This window comes from Bombina bombina, chromosome 4, assembly GCF_027579735.1.
Source record: "Bombina bombina isolate aBomBom1 chromosome 4, aBomBom1.pri, whole genome shotgun sequence".
Lineage (NCBI taxonomy): Eukaryota > Metazoa > Chordata > Amphibia > Anura > Bombinatoridae > Bombina > Bombina bombina.
In genome coordinates this window covers 149,426,864-149,452,627 of record NC_069502.1, presented here as the reverse complement: position 1 = coordinate 149,452,627, position 25,764 = coordinate 149,426,864, and positions in this window count along the sequence as shown.

Below are 25,764 nucleotides of genomic sequence, written 5' to 3'. Positions count from 1 at the left end.
CCAAGGAAAATTGAGCTTTCATCTCAAATAGTGTTTTGCTTTCTGGTATTGTTGTTAAGGAACAATTAGAATTCTTGACATTTTTCTCAACGATATTTTTTGCATGTACTGGTAAAGAATTAACACTTGTCATAGCTTGTGATGTAGTTAGTAAAGTTTTTTTCTTAAATTTATGTTTTTCCAAGTCAAAACTTTTCCTAATATTTGAGTTGTTTGTACGTCTAAATTCTTCCTTTGCATCAGTTTGTAAAGTGCTATCAGAGCACATAACATTTTTCTCCAGATCATTTGGAGAATTATAGATTGAACTATTTTTTCCTGTGGCTAGCAAATGATTTTTCAAATAAATTTGTAGATTTTTTATTTCATCTACAGGTTTATTACAGATAGCACTTGGATAAAAATGAATTCTACTATTATTACTCCAGTAAAAGTGAAAATCTTCAATTCCTTTATATAAAATGTTATCTGGGACTTGAATGGGACTAATTGTATTCTCTATTTTTGATATATTATAGTTATTTCCATAGATGATATGTTGATTTTTAAAAGAACATTCTAGTTTATGTTCTGTTGGAGTATTTGTCAGCATAACTGTGTTACCAAGTGTAGCCACATTTTTCAGAATTAAAGAAATATGTTTTTTAAAAGAGGATTCAACTGTTTTCAGACTATTATATTGGAAAGATTTTACCACTGCTGGAGTCTGAGTTATTTTTTCATAGTTTTCAGTGAATGAGACCTGCTTTTTAGAAATCTGAGCTTTACTTGCACATAGTGTTTTTACAGAGGAATGCTTTTCAAAATATATTCTTTTATCTGTACATTGATAAAGTGAAGAATGGCACATATTTTGGGCTGAAATATTATGTTTAAAATATTCCCTAAATTCTGTTTTTTTCTCCGTTAAAGAAACATCATTCACTTTTTCTTCTATAAGTTCTGCTTCTAAGTTTTGCAGTGCATAATTGTATGAAGCATACACATTTTCTAAATAGTGTTTTTCTTGAGTGCACTGCACACTATTATTCTGAAAGCACAAAAACTCATAGTTTGGAGTTTGCCATAATGAAGCGAATGCTATTGAAAATAAGTTCTTAGAAACAAAATGTTCCTCTTTAGCATAAATAAGCTGCAATGAAAATGTTGTTTCAATTGACAGTAGTGACTCATCCGTGTTACTTAGAAAGCAAAAGAGGCACTTTTCCACGTTTTTGTAAGGTACTGTTTTATTAGCTTTCTCTGAAAAAAAATTATTTAAAGAATTTAAAACATTTGCAAAAATATCAATCTTCTGACAAGCTACACTTTTCTTTGAGGTTACTAAGTATATCATTTGCTCATTTGACTCATTTTGCTGTGCACAATTTACATTTCTAGATACACCTGAAGCGTTATCTGTTTGCAATGACAGATAAATTAAAAGACCATTAATGTCATCTGCATTTCTTCTATAGCTTGGGTTTATAATTAGGAAGTGTTGAAATGTAAACTCTTCTACTCGTAAACAATTATCTAGTCCATTAGCAATCTGAGAAATTACACCAGTATCTGAAATCCCTGATATGCCATGCATTAAAAACTGAAATATAGTTGATTCTTTTATTGTTAACCAAGTCTTATCTACTACCAAACTTGAAAACCTGTGCATTTTATAGTGTTGTCTTTTTTCATCAACTGTTTGAAAAATAGTAGACATATGTAATGCAGAATGTATCAAAATTTCTTGTGAGCAAATTTTTACTTTAGGGCATAAATTGCTGATTTTATTTATTAAATTACCATAAACCAAAATGGAACATGTTGAAGACAGTGCTGTTTCTAGTTCTCTATCTAGCCTCTTATAAAAAGACAAGAAAGAATTGTGTTTTGGTGCATTCAGTTTTGATGTTCTGTTGCTCTTAATATTTCTAAATGTATAAATATTCTGCACAATATTAGATTTATGTTTTTTTCCTTCTGACAAGTTAATTGATAGTTTTCTCTTAATACACTTTCTGTTTTGGGATGTAAGCGATGAGTCATTATATTGCATATGTGTATCTTTAATGTCATATTTATTCTGTGTAAAGCATGGTTTTGTAAGTGTAGAAATATTTGATTTCTCACTGAAATGAGAGAATGTGCATCCTTTTTCTTGACAATCAAATGGTAGCTGAAGTGCATTTTGTGGTTTTGAAATGTTCTTGTGAACTGTACTTCTTATGTTTAATATTTCCTTTACATTATGGTTTTCATTATAATTTTTTAAATTCAATTTTGGTTTACAAACAAATGAATCATCCTTTAATTCCAGTTGCACGATTGTACTTTTTATAAAGTAATTCGGATCTTTGTCTATATTTAACTTAATATGTGGTTCTTCTGGTGTGTTTTCAGCATTACTATATTCTGCTGAACTTTTAAACTGTAATTGGTGAGTTTGGAATGTTCTAATGGTTTGTTTTTGCTTATGGCAAATTGGATCCATGCTTGACTTTGATCGATGTCTTTGAAAAATATCATGGGCTGTGTCGTACAAATATATTTCTTTTCTTGAATCATGAGATTTTAAATCAAACATCAAGTGTAAATCGTAATTACTTTCAATTATAACTTTCTTAAATTCTTCTTTTGAAACACTTTCCAAAGTATTATTCACATCAATAGGGTTTGTATAATACGATTGAGTCATCTTATCCATTTGTTTTCTAAATTCAAGAGGATGTATAACTAAATTTGGGAATGATGTTTTACTTATGACCTTTTCTTCTTTACTGAAACTTTTCTTTCTTTCCTTAAACAACATTTCTGCAGAAAGGTTAAATGCTTTTCTTTGCTGTTCTGAACACATTATGAAATGGTATACCAAATACCTATAATCAAATAGCAAAATTAATTAATAAATAATAATAAATATATATATATAAACACACACACACATATACCGTGTGTATATTTATATTATTCTTATTTACTGATTGTGCATGCTAGGCATTATTGCTGGTTAAAGGGAAATGAAACCTTGCATGATTCATATAAAGAATACAATTTTAAAAAGTTTTCAATTTACTTCTACAATCAAATGTCTTTTATTCTCTTGTTATCCTTTGTTTAAGAGATATCTATATATATAGTGTGCATATGTCTTGAGCACTACATGACAAGAAAACTGCTACCATATAGTGCTGCGGACACAGAAAACAAAGACATGTTAATAATAGAAGTAAAATGAAAAGGTGTTAAAAATTGTATGCTCTATCTGAAACATGAAAGAAATTTTTTAGGTTTTATGTACCTTTAATTTGTCAACTAGTTGGAGAGATTAAACTGAAAGGTTTTTAAATACCCAACTATTATAACATCAATTACCTTTTACAGTTTAAATTCCCCAAACATTATATTAATACTACACTAAAGCTTAAGTCTAATGGAGCTAACAGCACAATTATTATAAATATTAAAATGAAACAACAGTTTTTTAAAATGATTTTTGAAAATTAGACATCAATAAATGCAAATATATTACACTGTTAAACGTCTATAGTCTACAACTTAGAAGCCATGATATACCCACTAATGCAGTGGACATAAAAATATTTTTAATTGGTAGAGTATTGTCTTATTTTGTACAATGTTATATTTTTTTATATTAATATAATTAATATATAAAGTTCTAAAGTGCACAGATTACGAGTGGCGTGTTAACAGTTACGCATGCGTTAAAAAGGGTTTATCATGGGTGTTTGCGTGCGTCTGGTTTACCGCTCGTATTATAAGTTGAAAGTAAATGCAATCCCTTGAGCATCATCAGAGCTCTGGTTAACTGTTTCCCGAAACAAAAAAGTGTCACAAAGCTTATCAAAAATACATTACAAAGTACAGGTACACTCATAGTAATAATATCTGGGGGTTTTTAAAAAATTGCACAAAAAGTTATAAGGGCTCAAAGATATGAGGTCTCAGGGGCGCGATCCGAGATAGGGCGTACTTTTCAGCGCAAGCGAGGTAACACGCACTGCCCGTAGTTTCACCTTGCACATCGGGGTATTACATATACCCCGCTGGCAGTTGCTAAAGTGCCGTAAGTCGGACAAACTAGCGATGTCCAGAAATAAGCGTAAGTACAAATTTCTGGAGTCGCCAGTGACTTACGGCACTTTAGAAACTGCCGGTGCCTACAAAAACTTACTAAACTTTTAAATCTCCCGTTACTGTCTAACACGCCTCCCAAAAATAGCCCGACACGTATACCCCTATATCCGCAATCCCCCCTCTCACTCCTAACAATAAATGTATTAACCCCTAGACCGACAACCCCCCACAATGCAATAAGCCTAATTATTAACCCCTAAACCGCTATAGCCCACACCGCAATAAACCTATCCTAGTATTAACCCCTAAACCGCCGCTCCCAGACCCCGCCGCCACCTATATTAAATGTATTACCCCCTAATCTGACCCCCCTACACCGCCGCCACCTATATTAAATGTATTACCCCCTAATCTGATCCCCCTACACCGCCGCCACCTATATTAAATATATTAACCCCTAATCTGACCCCCTACACTGCCACCACCTATATTAAATATATTACCCCCTAATCTGATCCCCCTACACCGCCGCCACCTATATTAAATATTTGAACCCCTAAACCTAAGTCTAACCCTAACACCCCCTAACTTAATTATTATTTAAATAAATCTAAATAATATTAATATTATTAACTAAATTATTCCTATTTAAAAATAAATACTTACCTGTAAAATAAACCCTAAGATAGCTACAATATAATTACATTGTATCTATTTTAGGGTTTATATTTATTTTACAGGTAACTTTGTATTTATTTTAACTAGGTACAATAGCTATTAAATAGTTAATAACTCTTTAATAGCTACCTAGTTAAAATAATTACAAAATTACCTGTAAAATAAATCCTAACCTAAGTTACAAATACACCTAACACTACACTATCAATAAATTAATTAAATAAACTACAATTATCTAAACTAAAATACTATTAAATAAACTAAACTATATTACAAAAAAACAAATACTAAATTACAAAAAATAAAAAAATATTACAAGAATTTTTAGCTAATTACACCTAATCTAAGCCCCCTAATAAAATAAAAAAGCCCCCCTAAACTAAATTACAAATAGCCCTTAAAAGGGCCTTTTGCAGGGCATTGCCCCAAAGTAATCAGCTCTTTTACCTGTAAAAAAAAGAGCAACCACATCCCCCCACTACAACCCACCACCCACACACCCCTACTCTAAAACCCACCAGATCCCCCCTTAAAAAAACCTAAGTCTAACCCCCAAGTGGTCCTTACCTGTCCTGAAGACCGGCGGAGAAGGTCCTGTTCCAGGCGGTGAAGTCTTCTTCCAAGCGGCGACCTCTTCTTCTTCTTCCAGGAACCAGCCGACGCGGAGCAGAGGAGTTGAAGACCGATGACCGCGGAGCTGAAGATCGTCGACTCTGGAACTGAAGACCGGCTACGCTGGAACTGAAGATCGGTGATGCTGGAACTGAAGACCGCAGAGCCATGGAGCGTGGAGGATCCTCTTCATACGATCTCCGCCATACATTGAATAGGAATTCAAGGTACGCGATAAAAAATGGCGTTCCTTGAATTCCTATTGGCTGATTTGAGCCTTCAAATTCAAATCAGCCAATCGGATGAGAGCTACTGTAATTCTATTGGCTGATTTGAATAGCCAATAGAATAAGAGCTACTGTAATTTTTAATTGCGTACCTTGAATTCCTATTCAGTGTACAGCGGAGATCGTATGAAGAGGATCCTCCACGCTCCATGGCTCCGCGATCTTCAGTTCCAGCGTAGCCGGTCTTCAGTTCCAGAGTCGATGGTCTTCAGCTCCGCGGTCATCGGTCTTCAACTCCTCCGCTCCGCGCCGGCTGGTTCCTGGAAGAAGAAGAGGTCGCCGCTTGGAAGAAGACTTCACCGCCTGGAACAGGACATTCTCCGCCGGTCTTCAGGACAGGTAAGGACCACTTGGGGGTTAGACTTAGGTTTTTTTTAAGGGGGGATCGGGTGGGTTTTAGAGTAGGGGTGTGTGGGTGGTGGGTTGTAATGGGGGGAATTGTTCTTTTTTTTACAGGTAAAAGAGCTGATTACTTTAGGGCAATACCCTGCAAAAGGCCCTTTTAAGGGCTGGTAATAGAGCTGATTACTTTGGGGCAATGCCCCGCAAAAGGCCCTTTTAAGGGCTATTTGTAATTTAGTTTAGGGTAGGGAAATGTTATTATCTTGGGGGACTTTTTTATTTTATTAGGGGGCTTAGATTAGGTGTAATTAGCTTAAAATTCTTGTAATATTTTTTTATTTTTTGTAATTTAGTGTTTGTTTGTTTTTGTAATATAGTTATGTTTATTTAATTGTATTTTAGTTTAGATAATTGTAGTTTATTTAATTAATTTATTGATAGTGTAGTGTTAGGTGTATTTGTAACTTAGGCTAGGATTTATTTTACAGGTAATTTTGTAATTATTTTAACTAGGTAGCTATTAAAGAGTTATTAACTATTTAATAGCTATTGTACCTAGTTAAAATAAATACAAAGTTACCTGTAAAATAAATATAAACCCTAAAATAGCTACAATGTAATTATTAATTATATTGTAGCTATCTTAGGGTTTATTTTATAGGTAAGTATTTATTTTTAAATAGGAATAATTTAGTTAATAATATTAATATTATTTAGATTTATTTAAATCATAATTAAGTTAGGGGGTGTTAGGGTTAGACTTAGGTTTAAGGGTTAATATATTTAATATAGGTGGCGGCGGTGTAGGGGGATCAGATTAGGGGGTAATATATTTAATATAGGTGGCGGTGGTGTAGGAGGGTTAGATTAGGGGGTAATACATATAATGTAGGTGGCGGCGGTGTAGGGGGGTCAGATTAGGGGGTAATACATATAATGTAGGTGGCGGCGGGGTCCGTGAGCGGTGGTTTAAGGGTTAAACACTTTATTAGGTATTGCAGTGGGGGATTGCAGTTGACATGTGGATAGACATTGCGCATGCGTTAGGTGTTAGGTTTTATTTTGCAGGCAGTTTAGGGAGTTACGGTGCTCCAATACTCAGCGTAAGGCTTGCTACGCCTGCATTTTGTGGCGAGGTGAAAATGGAGTAAGATTTCTCCATTTTCGCCACGTAAGTCCTTACGCTGTATATTGGATACCAAACTGCGCGGGTTTTGTATATCAGTCTATGGGGCAAAAAACTACGAGCGAAGGCAGAAATATACGAGCTTAACTTCTATGTTACGCCGTATATGTGATACCAAACCCGTGCAAAATCTGGTGTCGCCGGCTTCTGCGGGCAACGCTGCATATCGGATGGGGCCCCAGGTGTTAGAAAAAAAGGCAGGCAACATAGAGATACATACATATACAGTACATGTCTAAAGATGTATATTTATGTACTGTGCATGTATATATATATATATATATATATATATATATTGTGATAGAACCCTATGATAGTGCCCCATTCAAAGTGTCTGAGCTCTTCAGTATTTTTTCAGTATATTTTCCTTTATACACCTGTTACTAATGAGCATGGCTGAAACACATGAACTCAATTAGTAGTGATAGCCACATACTTTTTGTCATAAAGTATACGTGTAGTAACAAAAAGTCAATAACATTATTTTATTTATTTGAAATTACCTGCAATTTTCTACCTGAATGATACACTGTAATTATCTCCAGTACACTTCCAGTGTATTTGCCATTCAAAGGTGTTTAATGCTTCATGTTCCTAGTTTATAATAAATTAGACGTAATCATTGGAAACCTAAAAAGGAAAACAGAACATTTTATAGATATCTGGATATTGTCATTGTATGCTGCATACTTCACCATTCATTGACCAGCATTGCTGACTTTACTAACATGCAGGAAAGTCATTCATCATACTGTGTCTGTTTCTAACGTGAATTATTCCATTTGTATATAATATGAACTCTCTCTGTGTCTCATAATAATGAGTTGTTTTTTTTCTAACCCAAGTACTACTCTATCCTATAAGTGTACGTCTCTTCACACTGAGTGCCTGGAAATATCACCTGTCTGAATTAAATATATTTGTCTCAGAACAGATGTTTTTTTCTTTCCTCACACTACATTTGCTATTTATGACAATGGCTTTCTGAATTTTGTATTTCTAATACTTCTAATAATTACTACAAACTATAACTATAGGAAAATCTATTTTAAAATACAAATAACATATTTTGCTATATGCAAACCATTTACACTAAATACATAGTATAACACTTAATTATATATGAATATTGCATAAATATGTTTTTTTTAGTTTTTATCTACTTAACTACAAAGGACTCCGATGCACTTCGATATATGTCTTTATATCTATACATATGTTCTTATGTGTTTATATGTGTATATATGTCTGTAAATACAAAAATACACACATAAATATATATGTACACATATATAAACACACACAAATATGTGTATATATATATATATATATATATATATATATATATATATATATATATATATATATACACCTCTTTACATATTTAGACATGTATATGTATGTACGTATGTCTATTTTAAAGCCCTTTGTCTTTTTTTTCTAACTCCTGAGAACTCTTATCTTTGAGCCCTTATAACATTTAAAAACAATAATAATTTCTATTAGATGGTGTTATTATGAGTGTTGTAATGTATTTTTGATGTGTTTTGTGACACTTTTTTGTTTCCTGAAACAGGTAACCAGAGCTCTGATTTCACGTTAACCCGACGCACGTTAACTTCAACTGCACTCAAGTGATCGTGCTTACGTTCAACTTGTAATAAGAGCGAAAAACCCGACACGCGCAAACACCGGCGATATACCCTTTTTTGCTTGTGCGCTCCACTCGTAATCTACCCTAATATTGTGCAAGATTACAAGTGGAGTGCAAATTAAAGGTCCCGTTGCATTCGTCGGGTTGCCCTTGTATTATGCGTTTAAAGTAAACTGTTTTCGCTCTTACGCTAACTAAACAAGCACAAAAATCCGAAGTTAGAATATTGTGTGTGCATTCCTGTATTCCCCCATAGATGTCAATAGAGAAAAAAAGTGGGGGGAAAAACACTTACTCTAGCGCAAACCCCGATCACATATTCTCATTTGCACTAACCCAACATGAAAATTTGAATATTTCATATTCCAATGTTCTATACATAACAGAATATGTTATATGTATTCATAAATACACATTTCTACATTTAGCTAATAGTATTTTGGTAATATATATACCTATATATATATATATACATGATTATATATAAGTATAGATATATACAGATATATATAGGAATATCTATTTACAAATACATAGAACATATTCTGCTATGTGCAGAACATTGAAATGTGAAATATTTAAAGTAAATACATAGTTAAAGCCTTTATTAAAAATTAATATTGCAAAGGGCTCGAATGCACTTCTATGTTTGTCTATTTATGTATACATATGTATTTTTGTGTATATATGTCTGTAAATACATATTTACACATATATATTTATATATATACATACATATACATATTTAGCGATGTATATGTGTGTGTCTCAATGTTAAAGGGACAGTCTAGTCCAAAATAAACTTTCATGATTCAGATAGAGAATGTGATTTTAAACAATTTTCCAATTTACTTTTATCACCAATTGTGCTTTGTTCTCTTGGTAATCTTAGTTGAAAACTAAACCTAGGAGGTTCATATGCTAATTTCTAAGCCCTTGAAGGCCGCCTCTTCTCTATGGGCATTTTTTTCACCACTAGAGGGTGTTAGTTCATGTGTGTCATATAGATAACACTGTGCTCATGCACGTGGAGTTCAGGTGAGCCAGCTCTGATTGGCTAAAATGGATGTCTGTCAAAAGAACTGAAATAAGGGGGCAGTTTGCAGAGGCTTAGATACAAGGTAATCACAGAGGTAAAAAGTGTATTTATATAACTGTGTTGGTTGTGCAAAACTAGGGAATGGGATTATATATCTTTTTAAACAATAAAAATTCTGGTGTAGGCTTTTTTTTCTAACACCTGAGACCTCCTATCTTTAATCCTTTATAACGTTGTGTGCAATATTTTTTTTTATTTTTTTTATTAGACGGTGTTATGAGTGAAACTGTACTTTGTAATGTATTTTTTATGTATTTTATGACACTTTTATGTTTTGCAAAACAGTTAACCAGAGCTCTGAAGCCGCGATAATCATTCTAGTGTAAATCGCGATTGCGCTCACCCAATAGCGTTTACTTTTGGGGTAAGCACAATAACCACAAACCCTTGTGATATACCCCTTATCACTTGGGAACAAATGTTTGCAATCCACTCGTAATCTAGCCCATTATGTATTGTTTAGTTGTGTCCCACACATGTGCTATGAGCATGTGCAAACAGTTCTGATCAATGCGTAGGAAGAGCTGACAGAACACTCCATCAAAATTTCCTACCGCCACACTGCGCATGCTCTCGTGACACCACTGTCAGATCTTCCTACCCATCAGATTTTCCTAGCGCACCTAAATATTCGCGCATGAGCAATCCACCGTAATTGCATTCCACAGATGTTTTAGAATCATCTGTGGAATTCAGTGACATAGGTTTGTGTATCCGCAGTAGGATGATCCATTTATATAGCCCATACAGGTTTTTTTGTTTTTTATAATGTATAGTTTTGCTTATTTTTAAATGACATTGCTCTGATTTTCAGACCCCTAACCAAGCCCCAAAGTTTTAGGAGAATACTGATGTATACCTTCTCCAGCTTGCTCCTATTTGTGTAAAAGGTCTTTTCATATGCAAAGGAAGGGGGAGTGTCTGCTATTTCCCACTTGAAGTGGGTGTTCCAGCTACCTTTTAAACAGAGCTAAACTGGGAGCTTCTAAGTAAGTTTTTAAACAGTTTTATACTAGATTTGTATATCAGTATCTGTGAATATTATTCTTTATAGTAGTGTCTATTACATGCAGTTAAATTAAAATTGGTGTATACTGTCCCTTTAAGAGGTTAAAGGTGACTCTAGAATGCCCTCGAATGGAACAGTATATCGTTTACCATTACAAACATTGGAATAAACAGTTTTGCTAAAGTGTTTTCTAAGTTTTGGGGTGGTAATTCTTTTTTTTTTTTTTACACATTGCTAGTGGTTCTCATGGTAGGAATATGCCTATTAATGAAATACTGGAAAAGACAGGTTAAGCTATACTCAATTAATTTCAAACATGACTTTGCAATGAGGCCCTCAGCAACCTCACAAGTATATATAAAGCTATGCCATTGAATATGTCTTTCTCCTCACAATAAATGCCAAATCTATAGAGTATTTTCACAATTAATACCTGTTTCTTGTCAGTGGCCTAGATTCACTAGACAAGTAGATCGGTTGAAAATATCTCAAATATAACAAATATGTCCAGATCCTATATTATACAAAAGGACACTAAACAATTTGTAATTACACTTCTGTTGTCTTGCTACAGAATACTATATTATCTAGGTCTAAACATTTTTAAAACGCTTTGTATCATTTTGTTTGCTGCAATTATTTTTAAATAGTCAAACCACCCTCCAGTTTTGGCGGAGACTATCTGAGCCTGAGTTAGCGGACAACAAAGCTAGCCACGGTCATTATACTAGCATAAAGTGATTTTTTTTGGCAGCTGTCATCTGCTAAAGCCAGTAAGGGAAATATATGTGGCAGGGTTAGCCGTGAGAAGTCATTATTTATAGGCTATATCCAAAGCAGTCTCCATAATTAAAAAATCTTTTATTCTCCTTACATTAAACCCTGTTTAACCCTTTAGCAGCCGGAGAGGGCTGCATCACAATGGCTGTGTCAGATAGTTTAATACAGGTGGCCCTCGTTTTACAACGGTTCAATTTACACAGTTTCAGAATAACAACCTTTTTTCCCCAGTCATGTGACTGCTATTGAAAAGCATTGAGAAGCAGTGCATTTATTAAAATAGTGAAAAAGGGTGTGTGTACAAGCGCTAAGGTAATCCCCAAGCTGTATCCAAACAGAGATCCTAACCAACCTCCAAAAAATATGCACAAGTAGTAAGAAGTGAATACAGCGCCAACAAGAGGCCAAGGGATAAATATACTCACAGAGAGATAAAAGAAGATTATTTAATGAACCATGTTAAAAAGCATCAATAATAAAAGACTATATATAAAAAATGTAAAAAGCACATATAAATAAAATTACAAATACAGGAATATCTTACAGAAGCGGCTCAAAGGGCCAAAGCTGATAATTACAATAAAAACAGAGGTAATAACAGGTGATCAGTGTGAGTGGTACACCAGAATAAGAGTGTATACTGATAAAACAGAATTAGCCTAAGTACAACTGTAGCAAGTGCATCAAGCAAAAAACTAATAAACAATAATACAAACAATAGTGTTCAAAATTAGTGTTACAAAAATAGTGTTCCAAAAAATAGAAAAATGCACTGCAGTGCAAAAAAAGGGGGGTAGCAAAATAATTGTATAGATACAATCAAATAGTGAGTGAGTGCAAATGGATATAAAAATGCTAGCTACTTAATCCAGTGAGGTTAAGATATAATTAAATAAAATACACAATATGCAATAACATAAAAAATAAAATACACAATATGCAATAACATAAAAAATAAAATATAAAATATAATCCAAAAAAGTGTTCAAAAAGTTGATCAACAAATGTTAGTGAAGAACAAAAATAAGTCAATCAAAACAAAAAAATGGAAAAAATGGGTGATGAAAAGCAAGGTGAAAGTGAGGAAATTGATTCCTTCCAATGTTAGTTACTTTAACAGATCCAAATTCCTGAGTGTGGTTGCTGAAGTAGCTGATTGGATCCTAGCACCTGTCAGCTGCTCCTATGGTATCCTAAAAAGTGTCCCTGTAAAAAAAGACGCGTTTCTGCCCTCAAAAAAGGGCCTTTCTCAAGACTACCTAGTCTTGAGAAAGGCCCTTTTTTGAGGGCAGAAACGCGTTTACATATTGGTAAGCATTACTTTAATCTTTACTTCATTCTCATATTGGATACACTATGTTGTGAATTTCTTTTTTTACAGGGACACTTTTTAGGATACCATAGGAGCAGCTGACAGGTGCTAGGATCCAATCAGCTACTTCAGCAACCACACTCAGGAATTTGGATCTGTTAAAGTAACTAACATTGGAAGGAATCAATTTCCTCACTTTCACCTTGCTTTTCATCACCCATTTTTTCCATTTTTTTGTTTTGATTGACTTATTTTTGTTCTTCACTAACATTTGTTGATCAACTTTTTGAACACTTTTTTGGATTATATTTTATATTTTATTTTTTATGTTATTGCATATTGTGTATTTTATTTTTTATGTTATTGCATATTGTTTATTTTATTTTTTATGTTATTGCATATTGTTTATTTTATTTAATTATATCTTAACCTCACTGGATTAAGTAGCTAGCATTTTTATATCCATTTGCACTCACTCACTATTTGATTGTATCTATACAATTATTTTGCTACCCCCTTTTTTTGCACTGCAGTGCATTTTTCTATTTTTTGGAACACTATTTTTGTAACACTAATTTTGAACACTATTGTTTGTATTATTGTTTATTAGTTTTTTGCTTGATGCACTTGCTACAGTTGTACTTAGGCTAATTCTGTTTTATCAGTATACACTCTTATTCTGGTGTACCACTCACACTGATCACCTGTTATTACCTCTGTTTTTATTGTAATTATCAGCTTTGGCCCTTTGAGCCGCTTCTGTAAGATATTCCTGTATTTGTAATTTTATTTATATGTGCTTTTTACATTTTTTATATATAGTCTTTTATTACTGATGCTTTTTAGCATGGTTCATTAAATAATCTTCTTTTATCTCTCTGTGAGTATATTTATCCCTTGGCCTCTTGTTGGCGCTGTATTCACTTCTTACTACTTGTGCATTTATTAAAATAGCCAGTAGGTGTAGCTGTCTGCTTGTGTTGCAGCAAAGCCAAGCAAGTTGAAATTAATCAGTTTAACCAGACCTGAGCTATCAAGCAGATTTCAAAGGAACAAGATCTTCCTGTCTATAAATCAGTCCAGATTGGAATGCATAGAAAGAACTGTTTGCAGAAAAATGCAAGAGAAGTTTGTGTTGTGTGATTATTTTATTAGGTTTATAATGCTGTTTAGCAAATGTTTTTGTTAATTTAACTTAGTTTAATTATATATTCTGTGTTGTGTGATTATTTTATTAGATTTATAATGCTGTTTAGCATTTCAAGTCTTCATTTCAAAGCTTTAACCCCTTAAGGACCAGCGACGTACCCTGTATGTCACTGGCCTTTTTTTGGGACTTGATTGTTTTATAGCGCAGTCTTACCACCAGCGTTGAGACTGCTCTATTCCACAAAGCCTGCTGGAGGGAGGGCATTAATAGCGTGTTCTTGCTAGACTTGTGCTATTATGTCCTGAAAAAAACCTTAACGACCAGTGGCATACAGGGTACATTGTGGTCATTAAGGGGTTAAAAATAATGTATTAGGTGTTACTTATGACAATTTTGAGAGGGGCCTGGAACCTAACTCCCTCACTTCCCTTTGACTTACATTATAAACTGGGTTTCAATTTACAACGGTTTCGATTTACAACCATTCCTCCTGGAACCTAACCCCGGCGTAAACTGAGGGCTACCTGTATATTGGTTGCTTTGTTTTGTTCTGTTTTCTTAAAAGGAATTTTCTATTTTTTTTTCTCACAATGATTATCTTTGTCCTTATAAAGAGTATTTTCCTCACAAATGAATCTCTTTTCATAAATTGTCAGATTGTTTATACAGAATAACTCTCTCCACTATAAATATCAACACAGTCTCTGTCTTTACAAACAATGTTACCCCAAAGAGAATATCTCTGTTAATTTAGTGTCTTTCCCAACACAGGATTGTTTCTCCTTAAAAAAAAAAAAAAAAAAACAATGGAAAAGAACTAATTGTCTTATAAAATGTTTGTCCCATTACAAAAAAATGCTTGTTAAAAAAAACCTACTTCCTTATATTAAGTGTCTGCTCTCTATATTTATATATATATTTAAAACTAATGATGTTAAACATCAAAGCTACATCTCTTACATTAAATGAATATTTTGTCTCACAGAATGTGCCTCTTTATAAATAACATGCTCTTAAAAGTGTCCTCATAACAATACCAAAAGAAATATTATTAATGATAGCAATACAAATCATTTGCCACTACTTTTTTTCAGTTAGTCTTTTTGCCTCTTTCTGCCTTTAAAAAGCATTTGTCTCTTCACCATAAACATGTCATCCCACAGAATTAGTGTTTCTTCATAGGAATAATAAATAAAAGCCTGGTTTTCTATTTGATATCAGTGTAAATATATCTATTCATATGGAATGTGCCTGTCTGCATTTTGTTTCTTCTCTCAAAGGAAATCTCTTTTCTCACAATGAGTCTTTTTCCTCAACATGTGCAATTATTTTCTTAAACCAAGTATTTATCTTTCAATTTTCCCATTGTATAACACTCCCCCCTGCTCACACCTGATAAGTTTCTATGTATCCTCTCACTGACTTGAGTAATATTTCCCTCACACAGTATGATTTTCTCCTCAGCTTATGTTTTTTTAAAAAAGTTATGAACAAACTTTATTGAAAATGTGTTTACAATGCAGCCCTGAATATCAAAAGCAGGACAGGGGAGGCTATTTTAATTTAGCATTTGTGCAGTGCTTATTATGTATGCTTTACTCAGTTTTGCCTTCACTTTGCAGTCTTCAGTATAACCACTCACTTATAATACCTCAGACTTTAATTTCTGGCTTTTATAAGAATACATTTTCCAATACCACAAAATGGTGCTATGTGACCAAGCCTAATAAATTACACTTCACCATTTTGTAAAGAAACACTTGGAAAATTGATTGTATGTTTGTGTTTTGATAATGTCAAATATAAACTGTGTATCTGGAGAGCAGGGTGGGCAAATGTTTAACAGGTATAGGATCTTTGTTTTCCAGGCCAGGTTTTCAAGAGCCAATTAAACTAAGGTGTGACTCATGACTAAAGGGACATGAAATACCCAAAAAATTATTTCATATTTCAGATAGAACATACAGTTTTAAACAAATGTATTTGAATGATTAAATTTGCTTAATTCCTTTGGTATTCTTTGTTGAAGGAGCAGCATTGCACTGCAGGAAGCTAGCTGAACACATTGGGTGAACCAATGACAAGAGGATTTATATGCAGCCACCAATCAGCATCTAGCTCCCAGCAGTGCCCTGCTGCTCCTGAGCCTAGCTAGGCATGCTTTTCAACAAAGGATATCAAGAGGGCAAAACAAATTAGATAAAAGAAGTAAATTGGAAAGTTGTTTAAAATTGTATGTTATATCTGAAACATGAAAGAAAATGTGGGGTTTCATGTCCATTTAAGGCTTGTGGGTTAAAAGGGAAGCCTTTCTAAGGCTAGGGAAATTCACACAGTCAGGAGGACTGAAACTTAAAGGGACATGAAACCCAATGCTTTTCTTTCATGATTTAGACAAATTTAAACAGCTTTTTAATGTACTTCTATTATCACATTTGCTTATTTCTTTATTTGTTATAGAATAATTAGCATTGCACTACTGGAAGTTGACTGATCACATCATTACAAGAGGGATATATATACAGCCATAAATCAGTAGCTAGCTAGCTTTTCAACAAAGGATACCAAGAGAACAACATTAGCAAATAGAAGTAAATTGTAAAGTTGTTTAAAATTGAATGCATATCTGAATCATGAAATAAATATTTTGGGATGTATGTCCCTTTAAATAACTGGAAGGTTTGCTGTGGTTTTCTACTACAAACAATGCTGTAACTAATAAAGAACATTAATGCTGCAGATAGAAGTTTGCTGACTTAGAGGCTCTCACAGAGAATGGACAATGGTTTACCCTCATCTGTGAACAAATTGCTGTTGTCAAGTTTATACTTGACATATTCATCTTGCCATATTATTGAAAGCATATTAGTAAGGAGAAAGACACAACGTGGTAATGCTGCATATCTGCTGAGTGCACAAATACACAAGATGTATATGTTTTCACAATCCCGTGGCTATTAAAGTCCATGATTTGTGGCATTCACTTCCTAGCCAAAGTACAGACACTACCTGGAATGGAATAAATACCTTAAAGGACAGTTGTAACATATTTTATCTGTGAGTCCTTTCTTGTAATTGTGTAATTACTAGGGGTGTGTATTTGGATGATTTGTTAGCATCTGAATGAGAAAAAAGGTGGTGCTTGTGCCTTTATTTTCTGTGCCATATTTATTCCTGAGCTTAGTGTGTTGCATTTTCACAAGAATAAATGCAGCTCTGAAAAGAGCCGAATGGCACGAGCAACCGCTTTCTTCTACATTTCTATACTAACAAAGCATCTGAAAAGAACAACCCTAATAATTACTATAGATGGGCATTCGCTTTGTTACGAATGCAAATTGATAACAAAAATGGTATATATATTTTGTTTTAACGAAACCAATATCAGAATGAGTGCACCAACACAATGTAAAGAAAATTATAAAAATACTGATCACATTCATCAGTATTCATTTGTTTTCTTCAAATGACCTTTAAGGGGTTAAAACTTACCGTGCTGGAGAGATGCGCTAACCCAATCTTTTTTTTCATAGAGCCCCGGCCATGCTAGTAGGACGCTTAGAGCGCCAGCTCTCAGAGCCTACACTAAAGGAAACGACTGTGATAATATATATATTATATAAATATTTTTTTATATAATATTATTATTTACTATATAAATATTTTTTTTATACATCAGACTAATGTTAATGTTTGGTAGATGAGTAAAGGAAAAAGACGGACAGGCTTTTGATAATTCATGTAATCTTATTCTTCATTGTGGCATTCATTATACTTAATACTTAAATGAGAAAAGAAAGAAAGAAAGAAAGAAAGAAAGAAAGAAAGAAAGAACAAAAGAAAGCTGATTCTTAACATACAACTTGTTTAGATAGAAAAATGTTGACCAATAGTAAGGCGATAAATTAAAAAAAACTGGTCAATGTAGTATAACTGTATAACAGGCTGTAGCTTGTGGATATAGTAGCTCTACGTGTACTTTTTTTAATGTAGATCTAAAAAGCAGAGCTCTTGGTAGGACTTTAAAGGTAATTGTAGGTGTGGAATAAGTCTTTGTACCCTTTTAACCCTTTTAACCAAGTGTTAATTTTGGATAGGTTTAGATCTAATGTAACAGCAGTGAATACCTTATTGATAAATGATTGAACTGCAGGACCAATTATGTGGTTTCTAGACATGTGAAGTTTTGGACCAAATATTCAGAAAATTGTTGAACATTTACATAAATTTTCGTTAAATTAATGAAAAAGTTTACCTGTAGCGTTATATACTTACTTTTAGTGTAGGCCCTTGGATCCACTGCACTAAGCCTTCTGTAAGCACGCTCCGTGGCATTGAAGAAGGGTCGGATTTAGAGCAGCTCTCTAGCGCCCTACAGGTAAGTATTTTTAACCCCTAAGGTAATGAATACTGACTAATGTCATCAGTGTTTCTTAGTTTTCTTTAAATTTCGTGGTGCAATTGTTCAGATATTCGCTTTGTGAAAATGACATGAATATTTGTGTTTCATTAACGAATTTGCATTTGGAACAAAACAAATGCACAAGTCTAGTGATTTCTTTTAAAACTGCATGAGCTGGTGTCTGCAGTATGTTAGGAGTGTAGATCAAGGATTAAAGAACGTGATAATATTACATCTGATTATCCTTCCTCTTATCTCTCTAAACATTTTATGTATCAACATCACCAATGATTTTTAAATGGCAATGTATTAGAAAGATTATTGGTGTTTAAAGAGAGATGACACAAATGTTCGAACATGACTTCAAGACTAAAGTGAGAAATGTTTCCCCCCAGCAGTGAAGGGGTTAAAAAAGAAAGAAATACTAGTGTTACAAGACAAGACATTTCCAAGTATAAGCAATATTCAAGTAATACATTTAAATGTGTTCTGTGCATGCTGCTAAAAAGTTTTACATTGAAATAATATTAGACTAAAAATGTTGGAAAGGACCTCAAAAAAAGAATACTTTGATGTAATGATTCACTATCAGTTGACAATGCACAAGAAGGATAGAATAACGTTAGAATGAATATCACTCAGTTGACAAGATAGGCAGTATGTTATTTGGATGAATCACATGCAGCTGAGTAATGACAAGGAGGGTAGCATGATAAGGAATGACTCACACTCACACAGCTGATAAAGCACAAGAGAAGTACTTTGACAATATAATGAATCACAAGTAGCAAATCAATATTCTGTATGAAATATTACAATAATTTTGACTACAGTACAAGGGCAGATGTTAAATAAATGTGGAGCATCAAAGAGAAATAAATAATAACACAGCCTGCCATCTCTTCTCCAGAGTTGAAAGTAGAAAAGTAGTTTAATCAATAAGAGTGACCTAAAAACAACTACACAAAGGACCAATTACCAATACAACTAGCAACTATTACAGATGTACCAATACCCATTTGTGCTGAGATGAATGAGCAAAGGCTATATTAAAATAAGAACTTTATTTTCAGATTTCATTTCTATAGCATCAATATGACATGTCGAAACTATAATAAATAAAAATAGGAGTACGGTTCAAATTCTTGTTAAACAGTATAAAGAAGAAAAAACAATGGACCTTCCAAACATGAAAAAATGTAAAATCCCAAAATATGTTCTTGAATGAAATTAGTATAATTAGTTATTTTATTTTATTCAACACATCAAGTAAATTAAATAGATAATAATTATTCAGTAAATAATGTAGTAATGAATCAATATTAATACAATGTCTCCTTATTTCATCATTAAAAAATACCATCATACATGTGCCACTATTTTACTCTAGCAGAATTTCCCTGTAAAGTGGGTCACATGACTTTTTGCTTTCAAATTCATTTGTCAAACCCATAATAACCCATTTATAATATTTTAGGTGAAGTGGTAGCAAGTGAACACGCTCTGTACCATGTATGCATGACAATATGACTAAGGCCCTGATATTCAAAGATTCTCCAGCTTGGAGAGAAATTGTAGTTCAGACTTTACAAAGGCTGAACTAACTGAATTTTCTAAATAAAAAGGGCGGAACTCTCTAGCACTGAGAGATTGCTCTCATTTATGTATGCGAAGCAGAGACAAGCCCAGTACAATATAGCACTGCATGATATGAAAGTTTTGTTACACTTATTCTTTATGCTTTGTATTTGATATTACTATACATTTCAGATTGGGTCCTTTCAGTATTATTGCATTTAAGCTTTGTACTTTCTTATTTATATTTTAATACATTCAGATTTTGTATATTTCTGTGCACCTTTCACAAATTACATTACAGTTTCAGAAAGTGGTAGGGACAGGGCAGTTTCCTGGGCTGAACAGGGGAATTTACATGTTATGTCTGAAGCTCTCTCACAAGTCTTGTGAAATCTTTGAAAGGATTTTAAACAAGCTGGTCTCACTGATTTGTCTCACAAGCTGTATGCAGTTGAAGTTTGCTCAAAATTCACAATACACTTATTTTAACTAACATAAAAGTAATATATTATAAAATATAGACAAAAGTAAGTTAAATTGTAGTAAAAACATTTCAGTTTATTTTATAATTGATGCAAACAAAGCTTTTATATCAGCGCCAGGGGTTCTCTAGTTACCTTCTCTATCTCATGTGAAATTTTATATCCCAGAGAGCTTCATTACTTTCTGTGGAAACGGTCACGGATACCAGGCTGCCAAGGCTACCCCCACCCCCCTACTACCTGGTTCACTACTTATTACACCAGTTGTGGCCCCTTCGTGGCTTACGGGATCTCCCAAACTCTTTCTGTTTCATGTTTTACTGTTTGTACCTTCTCATGGAAGAGCTGATTGCTTACCGCCGGACCCCTCTTGGCTGGCCGGGCTCCTGGAACTACTGGCCGGACTACACCAGATGCCCACTAACCTTTACCCCAGGTCACTCCAGCAGTCCTTTGTCCCAGAGCTCCGCTCTTTTGGGGATTGGTACCCCCTGGGGAGGGCAAGAGGTGGGGTGATTGCTGGAAGAGAGCTCCCTTGGGAACTTGGGGTTTTCAGACCCCCCTCTACAGCCCCTACTCCACCAGGCTTACCTGGTGTACCTTTGATCCACTGCCACTCCGGCCCCCTCGACGGATCATGATGCTTTTTGGACTGGAACACCTTGGGGCCCGGAGCTCTCCATTGATAGCTGGGAATAGCTGCCACTCCCTTGGGATCACCCTGAAACCCCCATTTCTGTATTACAGGGACTGTATGGAACTATGGGTGTTATTGGGGGCACCAGTCTGGAGGTGCAGGAATGGCGGGAGATCTGGGGGTCAGTTAAGACCCTTATCATGATGAGCTGTGGGTATATAAGTGTGTGTGCTTTACAATAAAGTTTCTTTGTGTTTCACCTGAATACTGGTTTGTCTGGTTATTTGGGTGGGCTCTGGCTATTATCACTTCTCTCCACTCTATAGCTACAAGTTCCAGGTACAGGAAGGACCCTCTTGGCGGAGCTACCCAGTCGGGTAGCCGGTGTCCGTCACAGAAGGCATCTCTCATCTTTCCAGGTTCCTCCCATTTTCTTAGAAAATTCAGTGGCTTTTGCCCCTGTGAAGTCAGCATATGATCTTTCTGCAAAGTAGAGAATGTTTTATTCTCTGACCCATAGAAAGTAATGAAGTTCTCTGGTAAACTGAAGCTGACAGTTATTCAGTTTTAATTTAAATAAAAGAGATGCAAATTGCAATCTAATTTGTAAATGATGCACAAACATATACAAAGTATGAGCCGAATTTGTTAAAGTTACAAAGATACTGTGAAGGCTTAATCAGAATTTGTAAACTCAAAATCCTAAATACACTGCTGTATACAAAATACAATACAAAATAGAAAGTGTAAAGTTTAAATGTAATAAAATTTTATCTGAAGTGTAAAGTGATATAAAATAGAGTGCACAAAGTGTAAATGCAGCAGAACTGTCATGTCATGCACTGCTACATTAAACTGGACTTGTCTTTCTTTCACATACAGAAATGCAGAGAATGTCCCTTGGAGAAGTAAAACAAAATCTGCCTTTTAAAAATTTCACTAGGGATCTCACAGTACTGGAGGATCATTTTAGAATATCTAACCTGAGCGGAGAGGTTTTGAACATCAGGGCCTTAATGAGATATTTTTATGTTTTATTTTTTTATTGGGGTTTGAGAAAGTACAAAACAATCAGTTCGCTCATTCAGCATACAGCAAAAATAATATGACAAGTTCAAATATATGTCCAACAGCGTCAGATTTTTACAGGCACATAGTGCATAATAAACCACTCATCTAATATTTAAAGAGCAAACCATGTTCACCCCTCTTTTTCGCCCTCATTAACACCAGAGGCCACTTTTGGGCCCCAAGTAACATAACTCTCTAAACTGAGGGTTTTTAGATAATACATATTACTTTTGAACCTGCAAATTCGCTACTAAATGTTATTATCTTGTATCAAAGTATCCCCTAGAATAAACAAAAGAGTATAGGTTAAGCATACCCCAACTAATAGTTATTGGCCACTCTTAGACCACACAGTGTAGATATAAATAAGGGGAGTAGACTAAGGGGAATATAAGCAAGGTCCCTCCCGGGCCCATTTCAAATAAAATTACAAGATATAAAATATATGCATATTTAGAGGTATCGTCACATTATATTTAGATAGCAAATATAACAATATCAGTTCTGTAATATTAAACTCTTGGACCTCTGAAAATGACATATAAAAGAGATTGCGGTTGAGCCTCTGTAAAAGCACAATAAGTTGGCTTATATGTAATAGAAAACACTTTTGAATGTTCCCTTGTCATCCTAACTCAGGCCAATAAAATATAATTTCAGAACAGCTAATATTCTAAGCATGTAGATAAAAAGAATAACTCTTCCCCCTATAGGATTATAATTGTATGGGAGCTATTAACACTGGGTACAAAGTAATAAAGGGTTGGACAGCCCCAAAAAGTAATCTTGCAGGCTAACTATAGAGTGAACTTAGTGTGCCAACAGCCCACCATTTATGAAAAATTAGTTAGCGCTGTCAAACTATTAACAAACAGTTGGACCTATGACACCATAGGGGACACCCACATATCTGGAGTAACATTAAAACAAATCCCAACATAATTGTAGAGGCATAAGTAGTTGCATGCAGTCATAGAAAAAACAATATTAAATACATACTCTCTAGGTGTTCTGGACATCGCTTTTACCCCCCTCCAAATATACCCAAATATATAACTTTTAGGGGTTAGATACTAGTGAAATACTGTGATAGGTGTAGTACTGATCAGCTATCAAAGCATAACAACCTTACATACACATATATGTACAATACAATACAATAGCCCACAAATATAAAACGACAGGAACACGGTACAGTTTCTGACATAGAATACTCAGCATCAGATTTCTGGTTGGTCAGCCTGGGAAATATGAGTGTTATCTAGTGGATCTTAACGCACTGCCCAGCATACTGTAGTACCATTACAGGGCCAAAGGTGAAGAGGCCTCTACAACCTGGGCCAGCATGGTAGAATTAGTGTTCCATCTATCCAATACCTAAGCGCTAGTGCAATAGGACTCTGCTGGTACATCTGGCCTGATTCTGGAGATCGGGACTCGCAGGCCCCTTAAGTCGTCCATAATTTCTCAGTCTTTGGAGAGGGATAGACAATATCCCTATCCCAAAAAAGGAGCACAGTGCGTAAGCCACCGATGTCACCTCTGAAGCAAGATCCCTGGATCCATCTATCAGTGTCTCCGTCTTAATTCTCGAGCCTCGTGGCACTACCAGTGTCCTGTGTTGGTCCGAAAAGTCCTGCAAACCGAGCAGTCCCGCAGCCAGGTCTTGGCATATCGCAGAAGTGGTTCCGCCACACAGGGCCAACTCACCCCTCCCCTCCGGAGGGCCGTCCACATCCCCCCAGCTAGGGATGGCAAGCTCAAAATAAATAACCGGGTATGTATCCGGCATCAGGCAGACAGACTCTTCCACACCACAAGGCCGCCCGACCGCCAATAAACCAGTAGTCAGCAGCTCTGAAGCATCAGCGTCCTCAATCTTCAGTGTGTCAGGTACAGTTCTCTCCCTAGTCATGGTCTCCATGATAGATTGGAGCCGGTCCAATCTTTCCACGATTTTCAGCTCTTGAGCCTTCAAAAGATTTTCCTAGGGCTATATAGGCTTCCTCCATGGTGTATAGTTCTAAATGCAGCTTATTCTAAAGACTGTATTACAGCAAGCATCCAATGATACCTGCTGGGGGGTTAGTGTGTAGGCCAAGGCCTCAAAGTGATCTCCGGTATATTTAGGGTGCAGAAAGGCACAATAGAAGGCTCAATCGTGGCAGGAGCCTCTTATAGTATAGAATCTAGAAGTCTGAATAGTAGATGACTCCAAAAAATCTTGTATTTTAAGAAAAGTTTCTCATAAACTGCAGCAGCTCAAAATATTGCGACCAAAGATGGCCGCTGCCCAGAAGTTCCCCCACTTAATGAGATATTTTAATCCAACAGAAAACACCTTTGAGAAATTTCTCAATTAATGTTTGCACTTTTCTAATTCAACGACCTTGAAAACTGTTCACACAAGGTTTTTTAGTTGTGCATTTGATTAGTTTACATGTTAGTCCATTCATGACTATAATTTAGTGTTTGGACGTTTATAAATGGTTAATTATAAAACTTATACAAAATAATATGGAAATGCATGGCTCCCAAAATTTCCTAGAGGCTTACCGGTATAGGGAGGGGGCTTGTGGGCAATAGCCCACACATGTTTGTTGGGCAGAGCCATGGCAGGACGAACAGGTCACTTGTGTGCCATAGGCAGGGTTGTAAAGATCAGGGTATGCTACGGGCATAGCTGGGGCAGTCCCTACAAACCAGGATGTTTGCCTGGGCTGAAGCTATGGGAGGCACAACCTGTTGCAATTCAGCAATATCTGGGATAGCTAGGAAGTATGGAAATGTTATTTGTACCATTGTTATAAACAACCATTATGCAGTAATTATTATAGTGACATTAAACACTAAATACATTTTATAAGCATAGTATTGAAGTTACTCCCTGCCTCCCTTTAGTCATAGGTGTTGCAATGTCAGACATCCCAACTCTCCCGGACATTCCGGGAGTCTCCCGCATTGAAATAGTGGCTCTCTGACACCCGCAAATTAAACACAAGATCCCGGAAAGGGCAGTGCCAGAGAAAATCAAATTTGTGCCTGAACTTTTCATTTCTACCTTTAGGTGTCACTGTTTCGTTATAGCTCAATGTAAATAGTTACTGCATTCATCTCTGGACTTTCTCCCCCTCCCTGATCTCTAGTGTGGTGTGAGACATAGCAGACCTGATACAGCTGAGATGTGCAGACTCCCATACTGTATATTATGCAAGACTCCCATGCTGTATATTGTGCAAGACTCCTATGCTGTATATTTTGCCAGACTCCCATACTCTATATTGTGCAAGACTCCCATGCTGTATATTGTGCAAGACTCCCATGCTGTATATTGTGCCAGACTCCCATGCTGTATATTGTGCCAGACTCCCATGCTGTATATTGTGCCAGACTCCCATACTGTATATTGTG